At 40.8% G+C, this 14,336-nt stretch overlaps 1 long non-coding RNA gene across 3 annotated transcripts; it reads right to left on the minus strand.

Annotated features, from left to right (window-relative positions):
* Positions 1-2,069: 2,069 nt before the first annotated feature.
* Positions 2,070-13,047, minus strand: LOC143686243 (uncharacterized). 3 transcript variants are annotated; one of them, XR_013176985.1, is made up of 4 exons: positions 12,934-13,047; positions 12,719-12,828; positions 5,319-5,382; positions 2,070-2,307 (listed from the first exon to the last, which is right to left on the minus strand). It is a non-coding gene; the product is annotated as an uncharacterized LOC143686243 (long non-coding RNA). The 3 variants fall into 3 exon arrangements; XR_013176986.1 differs by adding an exon at positions 5,669-5,797 and having other exon boundaries at positions 12,719-13,026; XR_013176984.1 differs by having other exon boundaries at positions 12,719-13,024.
* Positions 13,048-14,336: the final 1,289 nt, after the last annotated feature.

Consider the following 14,336-nt stretch of genomic DNA (forward strand, 5'->3'; position numbering starts at 1 on the left):
TACAATCTCAAAATATCCAGCTCAGCATCTAATTTTAAAATGAATGGGGAAATAACACATAGTCACTGAAATATGAGGCTACTTCAAGCAGACCTTCCATGGCAGGATAATGAGATAGAGCACTGGCGGTGAGTAAGAAGGCCTGAAGATTATTAACACTTTGGAAGAGTCCACCTTTTCCTGTATTTCCTATTTCTATGTATGGTACATCATCCTTCTAGAAACTCAGACTTATACATTTGATCTTAAGCTTGAATTTTTTGCTCATTGTTTACCCTTCATATCCAAAGAATTGCCAAGTTCAGGCCTTGATACTTTGGCCTTTTAGCTTACTCAGAGTAATCATGTTCTGGGTGAAAAGTGGTTTATGCTGCCCAAGCAAATGAAATTGGTCTGTAATGGAAAGACAATTTAATTATTTTCAATGGGAACTGTATCTTTTCAGGAAGGAAGTCTACCCTACTAGCTAAATTAAGATCAAAAGGCCACTTGGTGAATGGAGGAAAACATACAAAGAAAGATGTTATAGAAATTGATCCAATGCCCCCAGCCCCCTCAATACCATATCCTGGTCTGGGCCACCTCTGGCCTCCTCACTGCTGAAGACCCTCCAGTCCCCTCCTCCTCTCCACACTCCGGTCATAGCTACTTCTCAGACCTCTGATTATGCATCATGTAGATATTAAGCCTAGTGGGTTCCTGGTTTACTTTTCAGTTACTAATGATCAATTATTAATTTCTGGTCATCTCAATGAGCATTATCACACTTCTCACAATGCCCAATATCGTGGAATGCTGACCTATGGAACTGTATCTCCTTCCCCTGGTCTTAAACATTCCGCAGTTTCTGTTACAACTGTCCACTAGGCAGTTATAGAGAGAGAAAGAAAAGTCAGGAAAGAATTCTGGGTGAAGAAAAAATGGAAAAGAAAAGCAGAGAAAGATCAGAGTATAACAAAAATTAAACATAAACAACAGTGAAGTAAAAAAAAAATAGTTTACTTGTGAAAAAAAAATTAAAATGATCCATGAAATGGAAGGAGAAAAAAAAATAGGGATAAACCAAAGTGAAGACGATTGTTAAATAAGGGATATTCTACCAGGTTAAAGATCGAATGCTTGACAACTTAATGGCAAATATTTATAGACATTGTACTACTTTTATTGCCAAGTCTTAATTCATTTAATCCTTACAAGAAGTCTGAGATATGAAAAATAGAGGGAAAAGTTCAGCACTATGGCAATTAAGCAATGAAACAAATTCAGAATGTGGAACATTCTCCAAAAGGAGTGATGTTACTTCTCCAACAAAACAATGCTATATCTAAAAAAGGGTGAGAGGAGAAGGTGTTAAACAAAGAGATACAGAAACCACAGGCAATATTTGGATCTCATTTGTATTCTGACTTGAATAAACCAATTATGAATATACATCTTTGAAACAATCAGGGAAATGGGCTATGGATCAGATATTAGAAAATATTAAATAATTACTGTTAATTTTGTTAGGTGTGACAACGACATGGTGGTTATGTTAAAAAATACATACCCTAATTACTCAGAGATGGGTGACCTGGTATGATACCGGGATTTGGTTTAAAATAATTCAGGAAAAGTTGGGAATGAGGACATGGTATTTGGAATGGAGGTTCATTATACTATTCCCTTCACTTTTAAAAATTTATGGGATTCTACCGTTGCTGTTATTTTATAGATGAAAACACTGAGAATCTATGTCATTAGTGTGTACCTGGGAACTGCTTATCGCAACTGTAGTCAGTCTAGCATGAAAGTGTAATTTCCAATAGGTATTTAGTTATTTATTTATATTATTTCACTTTTTATTTTTTTCACATGGGCAGGTACCGGGAATTGAACCCAGGTCTCCGGCATGCAGGCAAGAACTCTGCCTGGTGAGCCACTGTGGCTCGCCCCCCAACAGGTATTTAAAAGTATTAATACTTACTGGGAAAATAATACGTTTCCTGTATATTCTACACCGATCCTATGAGCTATGCAGAGGGTGGAATCATCCGCATTTCAGACATAGAAGAGAAGGTTTGGGGAAATGATTTGTCTAAAGTCATGTAACTATTGAATGCTCCAACCAAATGGAAACCAAGGTTTCTTCACATCCAAATGCAAACACTAAACCACTTGGCCAAATTCTTCCACGTGTAAGAGCAAGGATTTGGGACCAAGCCATCTGGATTGCGTCACCTGTGGAAGGCTTCCCTTTGTTCAGCTCACTTCCCCTCTGTAGGACAGACAGATGGGTCACGGTTGCTCTGCCAACCTCATCGGGGGCTGGAACATACAAATGAAATGGTATGTGGGAAAAGAAGCTGATTAATTGTAAAAAAAAGCCTCACACATGTGAACCTCTTCTATTTGAGCTGTGTTGTGGATGGGTTGGCGTAAAGAGGAAAATAGGATTCCCCTAACCTGATTAGCCAGACTGGAGTATCCGAAGTTTTGTTTTGGTTTTTAAGTCTGCAGAAGAGGCAGGTTTGGAGGCAAAACAAGGTATGGCGGTGGAGGGCTCTTAACTGCTACTGTATCATCAGATTGACATTCAGGTACTTTCAACAACTCAAGCTAAAAGTCGAGGCATGGGTGAAATGTGCTGCTCATATGCTTGGTTCATTCCAAGGGGGGAGGTTTGTGTCTCTCACCTTTTCCTCAGCATGTGGGCCTGGATGTAGTCTTTTAACCCCAACTTCTCAGAAGCCTGCCCTATCCATCGGTCCCTTCCATCCAATTGGAGGTCACAGTGATAAATCTCGCCTCCAAGGGTGCTCACAAAGGTGGGTGTAGCTGGCTGATAGCAGACACGATTAAGTGCTTTCCTGTGTCAAATATAGCCCGAATACACCGCAAGCAGGCAAGGCAAGCTTTATACAAACTGATCTGACTGCTATCAGCTACTCTGACATTTTATACCAATACTTAAAATAAATCTAGAAACAGGAAAGAAAGTACAGAATTATTGTTTTAAGGGGCCTGTGAGAGCTTATCTTCAAAGTGGCAGAGGTTCCATTGTATTCAGAGAAACTGCTAACTCTACTGGCAAAAAGGTTAGTCACTTGGCTCCCCCTCTCCCCTCAGGGCACAGCACTTGTCCGTGGTAAGGGACGCCCCCCCCCCACCCGATTTCCATCTTCTGGTTTCTGAAACCTGAAGGTTTGAAACATACTTGAAGAAGCGATTAAAACAAACAAAACTGTTATGATTTCCCCAGCTGAAGGTCACAGGAGGGCTAGAAAGCATTTTTGCTTTTCAAACGTTGGTCTTCACCTCCATAAGCAGTGTCTTTGCATGTATACTTTCTACAGCTATAAAATCAAAGGAAATGTGCCTTCTGGAGTTTCTTTCTGGATTGAGAGTTCAAGGGAGAAGTGTCCCAAGGAATAGAAGAGAATCTCAAAATCATTTAGCTCGTCCCAGGATCCTCAAGCCTAGGAAGGCGTGAAAACCGCTCTGGGAAGCTTTTGAAAAAACCCTAATGCCTGGGCCCCACCAAAGATTCTGATTTAATTGTTCTGGAAGTTTTGCGGACTGAGATTGGGGTCTGTTGGTGTGTTTATAGTCCTTGTAGTAATTCTGAGGGGCAGCCAGATTTGAAACCCCCTTATCATTTGACAGCAGAAGCTTCTAAGGGCAGAAGGAACAGCTGTCAGGGGTCCACAGAGAGTGAAGGTACAGGCAGGCCAGGTTCTGTGCTTTCGTTCTCTTTCAGCAATCGCAGGCAGCCATCATGCGTTGGTACCGTACGTTGAAATAATACTAAGAATGGGTTGAAGGCTAAATACTTAGTCATATTTGGAATCATGGGATTGTCTCATAATTTAAGTCCATTTTTTCCAACAGATACAATCAAATGGATCTTATTTATATTTTGTCATTTCTGGAAACTTTTTTTATGTCTTAGCTCTTCTTCCTCATTCCAAACAACGTTGTGTAGACTCGAGTTATGGAAGACTTTAGGAAGATTGAGGCTTGTGCTCACCTTGTACAGATGAAACAATAATTGAAAGTAAGGCGAGGCAGGGAGGGGAAGGGAGAGCAATTGTACATTTGGGTACAGAGTTTCTGTTTGAGGTGGTGAAAATTTTGGTAACTGGTGTTGATGATTGCACAATACTGTGAATGTAACTGAAATCATGGAATTGTACACGTGAACGTAGTTAAAATGGGAAATTTTATGTTCCATATATATTATCACTATAAAATTTTACAAACCGAACAAAACATGAGAGGGAGAGCCCAGAGTAGAACTGAATCCAATTGGGATGCTGTATCTAGTACCAATTCTGAATCTAGTTGCAAGAATGAGAACTCTAGCGGCTCTCTCGCCATGATGTTCTCATTTTTGGTGAAAAGTTTTGAAAATATTTTCTTGCAAATATATAGTCTATGCAATATATGATTAGGGGACTGTACTTTCAGGTCCTATTTTAAACATCCTACATTTATACTTTCATAAAAAAACATAAAGGGCCCAGGAATTTCAATACTTTGCTATCCAAATGCTGCTTGCGGACTATCCCTGAAAAAAAGATTACATGCCAAGAAAACTTCACGGTCAGCTCCTGTATATCCATCAGTGGTTGGGAGAAGAGGCTCACGCTACAGATAGTCTCATGATGCCTGTCATCCTGGAGCCTGCTCTGGGCTCTAGGACACGTTGCAGGGTGCTGCTGGCCCTGGGATTAGAAGAGCTCTGCCTCTTGTGGTTTTGTCTGCTCACGTGTGGGGAAGAGGCCACACACAGGGCTCCGTGTGGACCCCTGAAGATGGCTAGCCTCCTCAGCTCTCATCCCCTTGGCTGGTCCCAGCTTTAAATCTTGAAAATGGCAGGAGAAGACCACGAGGATGCTTTCGGTAGTCACAGCTCACTCTCCATTCTGGTTCTTCACCCACACTTGCCATTTAGCCTCCCCCACTCCCTGACTCTTTGCATATCACATCCTCTACTAAGTCAACACCATGTTCTGTGTTCTCCATTTCTTTAATCTATCTGGAATTAAGCCTGGCTGGAACTATTCTCAGTTATCTTTCCTGCTTCACTTTTGTTGTCTTCCAATTCTCTGCAGCCAGAGAGTGGTCTTTCTAATATTTATCTGGTCATGTTCCATTCATAATAATCCAACAGCAAAGAAAATTCTTTGAAGGCTCCATTATCTCCTCCATATATGTTACCATGCCTGGCACGACCTCGCCCCTTCCTCATCTTTCTGCTTTAGCCCTTGCCTTCCTTTATGCTCACTCTGCAGTTTAGGCTACCAGGTCTCAAGCATGATGCAATCGGCAATCACCTGGGGAGTTTAAAAGCAGCGCTGATGTCTGCATCCCATCCAGAAGGATTCTGATTTCATGAACCTGGATGCAAGGAAACATGGGGGGTTTTAGTGCACAGACAAATCAGAGAACCTCTGTTTAGCCTTTGAGAACTACTTGCAGTTCTCTAAACTCGCGTGCTTTCTTATCTCCAGGCCTTTGCTCTGGCTACTCCTTTGACCTGTGCATCCTCTGCCACCCACTTATTTTGGCTACCTGTCTACAACTTAGTCACGAGAGGAGGCTATCTGTAAGTTCAGCATTGGCTGCAGGGCAGGGCAGGCCAAAGGTGCCCCATGGCAGACTTCAAGGGAGATTCCTTACTTACAGGGCCAGTAAATCATCATCATTTTGTAAGAATATGAGAGGAAGGGCGTTCCGTGGAGAAGGGCCCTCCTCCATGGAAAATGGGCTTTGTCTGCTAATCCTCGTTGGCTGTGGTTCCAGACTGTGTTCTCTAGCACAAAGGGAGATTGGAAAATGAAATACTTTGGGGAGGTTGGAGGCCATTACACCTGTGAACTTCTGTGTCCTCAACACATTCTTTGCATAGCTTGCTGGCTTATTTGCAACTTTCTTCCTTATCACAGAGACCCTAAACTTAGTCCTCAGGCACAAAAAGGTTTGATGTGCCTAACCGGGCATGGGAAAGGTGGTGCAGGCAGGGGTTGGTAAAACATCTTCAGAAACTGCACCGAAGTAATCACTCACCAAAGATAATAACAGAGATGGGCTTTGATCACCCTTTCTGTTTGTCTAACAAATAGAAAGCAAATCAGTTGATGAGTTAAAGCAGCTTGAAACCGATCATTTTTTTTAACCCCCCAATCCCATCTCATACTCCCCCTTCCCTCCCAACCATTAACATTTTCTTCTTTGATTCAGATGAGAATTTATCAATTTTATTTTGGGAGGGGTAGAAAGAAAATGTAAACCAAAACCAAACTCATGAAAATGAAGTAGGATTTTAAATTAGCCCCACCCCTGGCTCAATATAACACGTTGTTCTTGCTGTACCATCCCAGGTGTTACCAATATGACATGCGATTCTTCTTTTTTTTTTTTTTGTCTATTCTTATGTCAATACCACACTGGACTTACTGTTTTTTTCCACACTCGACTTTTTTCCTTTTTTGTGAAAAATAACATATACAAAAAGCTATAAATTTCAAAGCACAGCACCACAATTAGTTATAGAACATTTTTCAGACTTTGACATGGGTTACAATGTCACAATTTTAGTTTTTTACTTCTAGCTGATCTAAAATACTGGAGACTAAAATAGATATCGATTTAATGATTCAGCATTCATATTCATTTGTTAAACCCTATCTTTTCTGTATAACTCCACCATCACCTTTGATATTTTCATCCCTCTCTTTAAGGGTGTTTGGGCTATGAGAATTCTAAATTTTTCATATTGGAAGGGTCTGTCACTAATATGGGGTAGGGAGATGGAACTATCTGATGTTCTGGAGAGGTTGGGCTAGGTTTCAGGACTTATATACACCAGGGACCCATCTGGAGGTTATAGATTTCTGGAAAGTTACTCTAGTGCATGGAACCCTTGTGGATCTTATATATTACCCTGGGTGTTCTTTAGGATTGGCTGGAATGGTCCTGGTTGGGGGTTGGCAGGTTATAATAGGTAGCAAGGTCTAACTGAAGCTTGAGTAAGAGCAACCTCCAGAGTAGCATCTCGACTCTATTTGAACTCTCTCTGCCACTGATAACTTTATTATATTCTTTCTCCCTTTTGATCAGGATGGAATTGTTGATCCCATGGCGCCAGGTCTGGATTCATCCCTGGGAGTCATCTCCCATGTCACCGGGGAAACTTTTACCCCTGGATGTCATTGGACATATTGTTTTTTAGCCTCAAGTTTATTCTGTCTTGATAAAGTACTAAGTCAAGTCTACTGCTTACTCTTCTTTCTTTTTTAAGGTTTATTTAGCTAATGACAAAAATGTATTCTTTTATATAAATTTTAGAGTAAGTAAATTGAATTCCTTTAAAAAAAAAAAACCAGCAAGGATTTGATTAGGAAGCATTGAGTCCCTAAATTGATTGGGAGAGGATTGATATTTTGTAGTATATCTTACCATTTATTCAAATTATCTTCTAGGTGCTTTGTTATGGGCTTTAATTTTTTTCCTATTGAGATACTATATATTCCTGGTTCAACAGAATAGTTAAAACATTTTTTATATTATTAATATTATGTAATATTTGAATATCTTTACTAATGTGTTTCTGAGTTAGAATAAGCACTACTGGTGTTTGTAGGTTAATCTTGATTCCAACAATTTTGATAAACTCTTATTATTCTGAGAGTCTCTTGATTCTACATCATTTTCCAGGCATATGAGCTTATCATCTATAGAGAATTATGGTTTTATCTCTTGTTGTCCTATCTTTGAACCTCTATTTCTTTTTCCTTCATTATAACTTTAAAAAAAAATTTTTATTTTGAATATTTATTTTTTTGTTGATAAAACAACATACAAACCCAAACATTCTTAACATACAAACATTCCATGCATGGTGTACAACTGAGATGCAATTCTTGTAGTCCTAGTACTTAGATGGTCATGAATTGCTTTCAAATTTCAGCTGTGGAACGCTGAGCAGGCTCCTAACCCCTTGGCACCTGCTTCCTCACCTCAGACTTGGACAGGAGAGCCGTACCTACCACAAATAGGTTGGTGTGAGATTCAATCCAGTGATCCCTGGCACAGAGCTTACCAGGCACTTGGGAAGCACATAAATGCTAATTTAAGGGGAAAAAAAGGATTTGCTTTTTCTTGTAATCTTTGTCTGGGTGTTAATAAAGCCACTTTCTTTAACCAGATCAGACCAAATATTTCCTTAAATTAAAGACAAGGACAAGAAAGAAAGGTCCCTTGCCCAAACACAACCTCCCAAACCTGCATTTAGGCCTGCAAATGATATTTGGGCCCAGCCCCCTCATTGAACAGGTGCCTTTCAAGATCAGGAAGGGACAGTGAGTGGCTCTGTATCATCGAGTGGATTTAGTAGCAGAGATGTGATCAGCTTTCCAGGTGCTGAGTTTTCTCACTACTCCAGGCTTCCAAATCCCATTGGGTCTGATTTCCCTGGCCCCACCAGAAAAGGTGCCAACCCATTCCATTGCCCCATTCACAAGAATGAACTAGATGTCAGAAATGTTTATGACTTCTGAAAAGATAAAGTTGTAATAAAAATATGGGCGAACTTCTCTAGGAGGTTAACTTCACTCTCCACATATTAACAGCTTACCCCCAAAAGCTGGGGTGGAAACGGTCTTGCAGAGGTGGAGGCTGAGGGCTGATGGACCCCCTGTATGAGAGCAGGAATTGAGGCCCTGGAAGTGGAATTCTGTGAAGTGATTTCAAAAGAATGGGCCTGCAAGTTTACAGAACTTAACCAATCAGGTACTCAAGATTTTTACTTGAAAACAGAGAAATGCTCAGTTTTTTAACCATATAGCAGTAAGTATGATTGAAAGTGGCTTCTCTTTATTGTTACCAGAGAGAGTAAAAGTACTTGTAATAAAACTGGTGTGCCAAGCAAGTAGCATGATTAGAGCTTGATAACAACTAAAACCCCCAGGAAAACACTTCCAAAAATAGAGAGAAATTCACCGAAACAAAGACTTGGGCAACCTTAAGACGCCTAAGGTTGTGATGATATTGTGAGCCATTGATTATATACTTTGGATGGACTTTATGTGCGTGAATATATCTCAACAAAATATTTTCCTAAAAAGATGCATAAGCACAGCTATATGATGATATTGTGAGCCACTGATTATACACTTTGGATGATTACATGGTATGTGAATATATATCAATAAAAAATAAATAATTTTTAAAAAGATGCATAAGGTTCTTTACAATATCTGTAGGGGAATAGATGGAACCCAGGAGTCCATCAGATGAATAGATAAACAAAATGTGGCACAACCATACCATGGAATATTATTCAACCATAAAAAGGTAGGAAGTTCTGATACATGCAATACCATGGATAAACCCTGAAGATATCATGTTGAGTGAAATAAGCCAGTCATGAAAGGGCAAATATTGTATGATCTCACTGATATAAAATATGTAGAATTTGCAAATTCGTAAGAGAGAGTAGGCAGATCAGAGGGTATCAGAACAAGGGGTAGGAATGGGGAGTCAGCATTTCATGGGTCCAGAGTTTCTGTTTGGGGTGATGAAAAGTTTTACTAAAGCATAGTGGTGTTGGTAGAATATTGCGAGTGCAGTGAACACTACTGAATTGAACCCTTTGAAGGAGGTTAAAACAGAAAGTTCTGTGTTGCATGTATTACCGCTATAATAATAAAAAAGTTCAGATATAAAACCAAGGAGGGGTTAAGTAGCATCTGTTAATATTTATGGAATAATGTAGAATAGGCACCTCATGGTGCTTGGCCACCTGTTTCTCTCAAACTTGTGCATTACATGAATCATAATTGTAAGAAGTATGGAAATACAGATTATTCAATTACATTAATAAAGAATATTGATTTTTTTTTAAAAAAAGAACCAACCTGAGACCAGAAAAGATACTTAGAATTAATGATATATGATAATATGTTCCCCAACCCCCAATTTTGGCTTCTTTTTGATCAACTCACAAATAGAAAGCACTGAAGATGACAAGGCATGTAAAACTACAATGGCTCTACTTCTGGGTTTGGAACACAGTCTCAGACCAGAGTTTACCACCTATCTGTAATCCCATCACACAGACAGTTCCCGCTGGGAGGAATCTTGGGGTGTGCCAAGAGCCTCAGCCCTCCCTCATGTCTTGTCTAGAACACACCCAACCTGCCCTCTCTCAGGTCTAGAACAGACCCCACCTGCCCTCCCTCAGGTCTAGTACAGATGCTACCTGTCCTCCTTCAAATTCAGCATGGACTCCCCACCTGCCCTTCCTTAGGTCTAATACAGATGTCACCTGTGAGGTGACCATAGCTCCCAGGGTATCACAAAACACCCAGAATTCTACCTAAACTTCCTTCCTCTGAGGCACGTCCTTGAAGGCTGAGGCAGGCAGCACAGGTGCAGTGAGACCATTGCTCAGAGATAGACACTGATTAGATGGCCCCGAACCTGAAACTGGTGGCTGCTGTGAGACCACCTGTGAGCAAGAACAATGCTTAATAAAGCTTAGACCTGCAACCTTAAACTAGGAGGATCCTAAATAAACAACCTTTGGGAAGATTCTTAAACCGAATCCAATCCCAGACTCCCTCAGTACCTGCGAGGAAGTTGCTATAAGATTAGAAAATGTAATTACATCTGATAAAATGATTGCCTTGAGGTTGTTTGCAGAGAGGGCTTTATCAGCCCTATTGTGTGAAGCTTGAAGAAGACTCCAGGGTCTGCTGCTGAGTCTCTCACCTCAATGCTTGCTTAGTTTTAGACGGAATGAAACCTGATTATACCAGAATGTTTACAAAGTAGCTCAGCAATCCTTAGGTCCCAACACTTAATAATTTATTCTGTTTGGTACAAAATTGCCATGGGACCCCCCCCCGCCTCCCCCCCCCCCACACAATTTGTGCCCCATTTAAGATGAAATTGGACTATGGGGCTTTTGGCCAATTCATCCACTGATGGCAGGGCCTCTAGTGCCCTCTCTGTGCTTCTCCCAGCTTGAGCTAATGCTTTTCAGAACATCAGCTCATTGGCTTCATTATATTCAAATATCTGTTCCTTTGACACATCACCTAGACAAAAACACCCTTAAAAGACAGGCAGGTGTTTAATTTGTAACCCCAGCATCTAACAGTCCACACTGGCTTGCTGACCTGAACTAAACTTGCTCTGAAGAACTGTGGGTTTCCCAGTAGTGAATATTGGAAAGGAGATTGGGATCTGAGTGGACCAGAGGAATCCATGAGACCTAGGCCCATGGGCTGCATAATTACTAAACCCAGGAGCTGGGGAGGAAAAAGAGTGACAAAAGCAAAAGAGAAAACCCCCTTCCATATGTAATTGAGGGAGATTGCTTATTTCTCTAGCTCATTTCACAACTGGGGAAGCAGAGCTCTGAATGAGGTCACATAGAAAGATTGTAACTTCATTTAATATTTTCCTACAATATTATGAGAAGCTCCCATGTACCATTCAGTTACCCAAACTCCTTAAGTGTTCATTGAAGAGGAACTGCTTTACCTAGATAGCATAGAGATTTCTATTTCTTGGTAATCAGATAGGAAAGAGGATAAGATGTCAATGAATCAAGTTATAGAATATAGATATGAATAATTGGGACCCAAAGAATCTCAAAGATAGGGAGACACATAATGAGTAGTCTAAGTTAGAAGAGCAAATCAGTTTAGAAAATGTCACCCTGGTCTTGTTATTCAAAGTGAGGTTTGATCAGATGGTCCTAAAGGAGAATTTTTTCCCTTCCCCTTCTGTGGCCTCTTTACACCTCTTACACAGAGCTGAGACCTAACAGGTGTCCCACTAGGCTTGAGTAAGTCATCAGCCTGTCCTGTATACCCCCACCCCACTCCATACCCCAGTTGAGGAAAGGAAGAAACACAACTTCTACAAACATGGAAAAACAGTTCTAAGTAATCAGTGCAAAAAGGAGATGGGCGTAAGGAGAGGTCCACTTGCTGGGAAGGCTCCCGCAGGAAGCCTGCAATGGCTGGAAGCCCAGGCCCCATCCATCCATAGCAATCAGCCCATGACCACCCAAGAAATGGGCAGTGTCAGGGCTGGAACAGTGTTCTTCAATTGCACTTCACAGACTCCCCCAATCACACGCAGGAATACATTTTAGACACTGCAACTCATCCCTTTGCAAAGGGTTCCATCTAAGAGACCCAAGACCCAGCCACTCCTCGCTGGTCCAGCAGGAAATACTGTCTTAGGTTCTTGGCCCAGAGCCTTTGACTTAGGTGGGAAGGAAAAGGCTGAAAACATGACCACAGCACACATTGGCAACCAGGACGTCTCCCCCTCTTTGAGATGTCTGGGTGATCATTTCCATACTTTTCTGTAGGAATCATCCACAAGCAATGTAAACCTGTAAAACTCCCAGGTTTAGTCATCACCTTCTCCTAGCAGATGAGATGATTTCCACACAATTTTCCATCGTCCCCATGCCTCCTCATTAACTATTTCTAGTTGGGCTGGTCATCCAGTAGGAACAATGCAAAGTTACACGCAACCTAGAAATCTGTGGTGACCACAGAGCTGCTGTTTTAATCCAGAGAATTAAATGCCTATTTAGAACCACTGCATTTGTTAAAGCAAAACCATCTCTTGCGGTTGAGAGTTAGTCTTTTGACTCCCTTTAAACCGAAAGCATCAAACCATCCACAGATTTTTAGAAAACCCTTACCAGCATCTTTCATCATGTGAAGTATCCTTGCATTCCCAAAGATGGCTTTGCAGATGTGCAATAGGCTCTGCGTTGGCAAATCCAGACAGATTTCCTCCCCATGTCATCATCTGGAAACAGGTGCTGTAAGCTTTATGCTTAATCATCATCAAAGCAAGTTGAGGGTTCTGGCGACCCCCAACCAGATCCAAGGAGTCTGTAAAACCATTACTTACAGGGTGAGCAATGTGGCCACCCGCTCTGGTGGTCAGCGCAAGGCCATCCTGGAGAACCAGCTGGAGATGCTGAAAATGAAGGGAGTGAAGGGAAAACTGGGATTTAACCAAGACTTTGCCTCTGCCACAATGGGACATTGTTAGGTAGGGGCCTCATGAAACAATAGACTTTGATAGGACATAATACCCATTCGGAAGGACAGCTTTCCATCCTGGTTCTTCAAGCACTTGGAGCTCCATTTCCATTTACTTTTGCTGCACACAATGTGTGTGTTACTGATTATTTGGCCTAAATCACTTCCTGTTCTCTCTCCCTCTGTTTTAATTTTCTTCTGCTCTCAACTTTCTGTAAATCCAGGGTGAGATTTTTTTCTTAACATTTCCTTCTGTTAAATGGCCAGTTATTTAATTTTATCATGCATTTTAACTGAATAGCAAGATAGATAAATATCATTGTAACTAATAGAGAGCCACTACCCAATATAGGCAATGTTAGCATTTCGTCATAGTTACTTTAGCTCAGTTTTTTATTAACAGCTTCATTTTATATATTCACGCACCATACAGTTCAACCACTGAAAGTGAACAATTCAATCGTTTTTAGTGTCTTCGCAGAATTGTGCAACCATCAGCACAATGGCTTCTAGACCGTTTTCATCACCCCCCAAAGGGTACCCTGTACTCACTCATAGGCAGTCACTCCATTTCCTCCAGCTCTTCCTTTCAATGTCAGGTGACCAAGAATGAGTCTATTTTCTGTCTGTGTAAGTTTGCCTGTTCTAGTCATTTCTTATAAATGAATACATACATACAATATAGCCCTAGGGTGCTTTTGTTTTTGGGGGTGGGGTGGGGTGCATAGTCCGGGAATTGAACCTGCACCTTCCACATGGAAGGTGAGAATTCTATCACTGACCCAGTGTGATTTTTATCTCTTGAAATGATGGGCGACTTCTCTGAACTAGGCTGCACTGCCTTTCCTGGACACTTTTAAAGGAGGCAGGTGACTTTCCTGAATGGATTAGAAGGGAAGGACTTCATGCCCCAATTTCTCCAAGTGTTGAAATCAGCACCTGGACCAAATTATCGGCTATCTTAGATGAAGAATATAACATTTGTTAACACAAGGCCTGTCCCATTTTTTTTTTTAAGGGAATACCTTGCAAGCACAAAGCATTGAGGTCTTCATAATTTTCCCAAAGGATCTAGTTTACCTAAAGGAGCAAAATGAAAAAGAATGAAACTTTACTCATAAAGATGCTTGTTACAGCATCATCTATATAAGTATAAACCTGATACAATATTAATAATCAATAATATAAAACTTTCCATTCTATAGGTTACTATGAGACCTGTACTGGCAAATGAATAACGATGTATAAAAAAGTAGAATAGAGGTAGTT

This window comes from Tamandua tetradactyla, chromosome 6, assembly GCF_023851605.1.
Source record: "Tamandua tetradactyla isolate mTamTet1 chromosome 6, mTamTet1.pri, whole genome shotgun sequence".
Taxonomy (NCBI): Eukaryota; Metazoa; Chordata; class Mammalia; order Pilosa; family Myrmecophagidae; genus Tamandua; species Tamandua tetradactyla.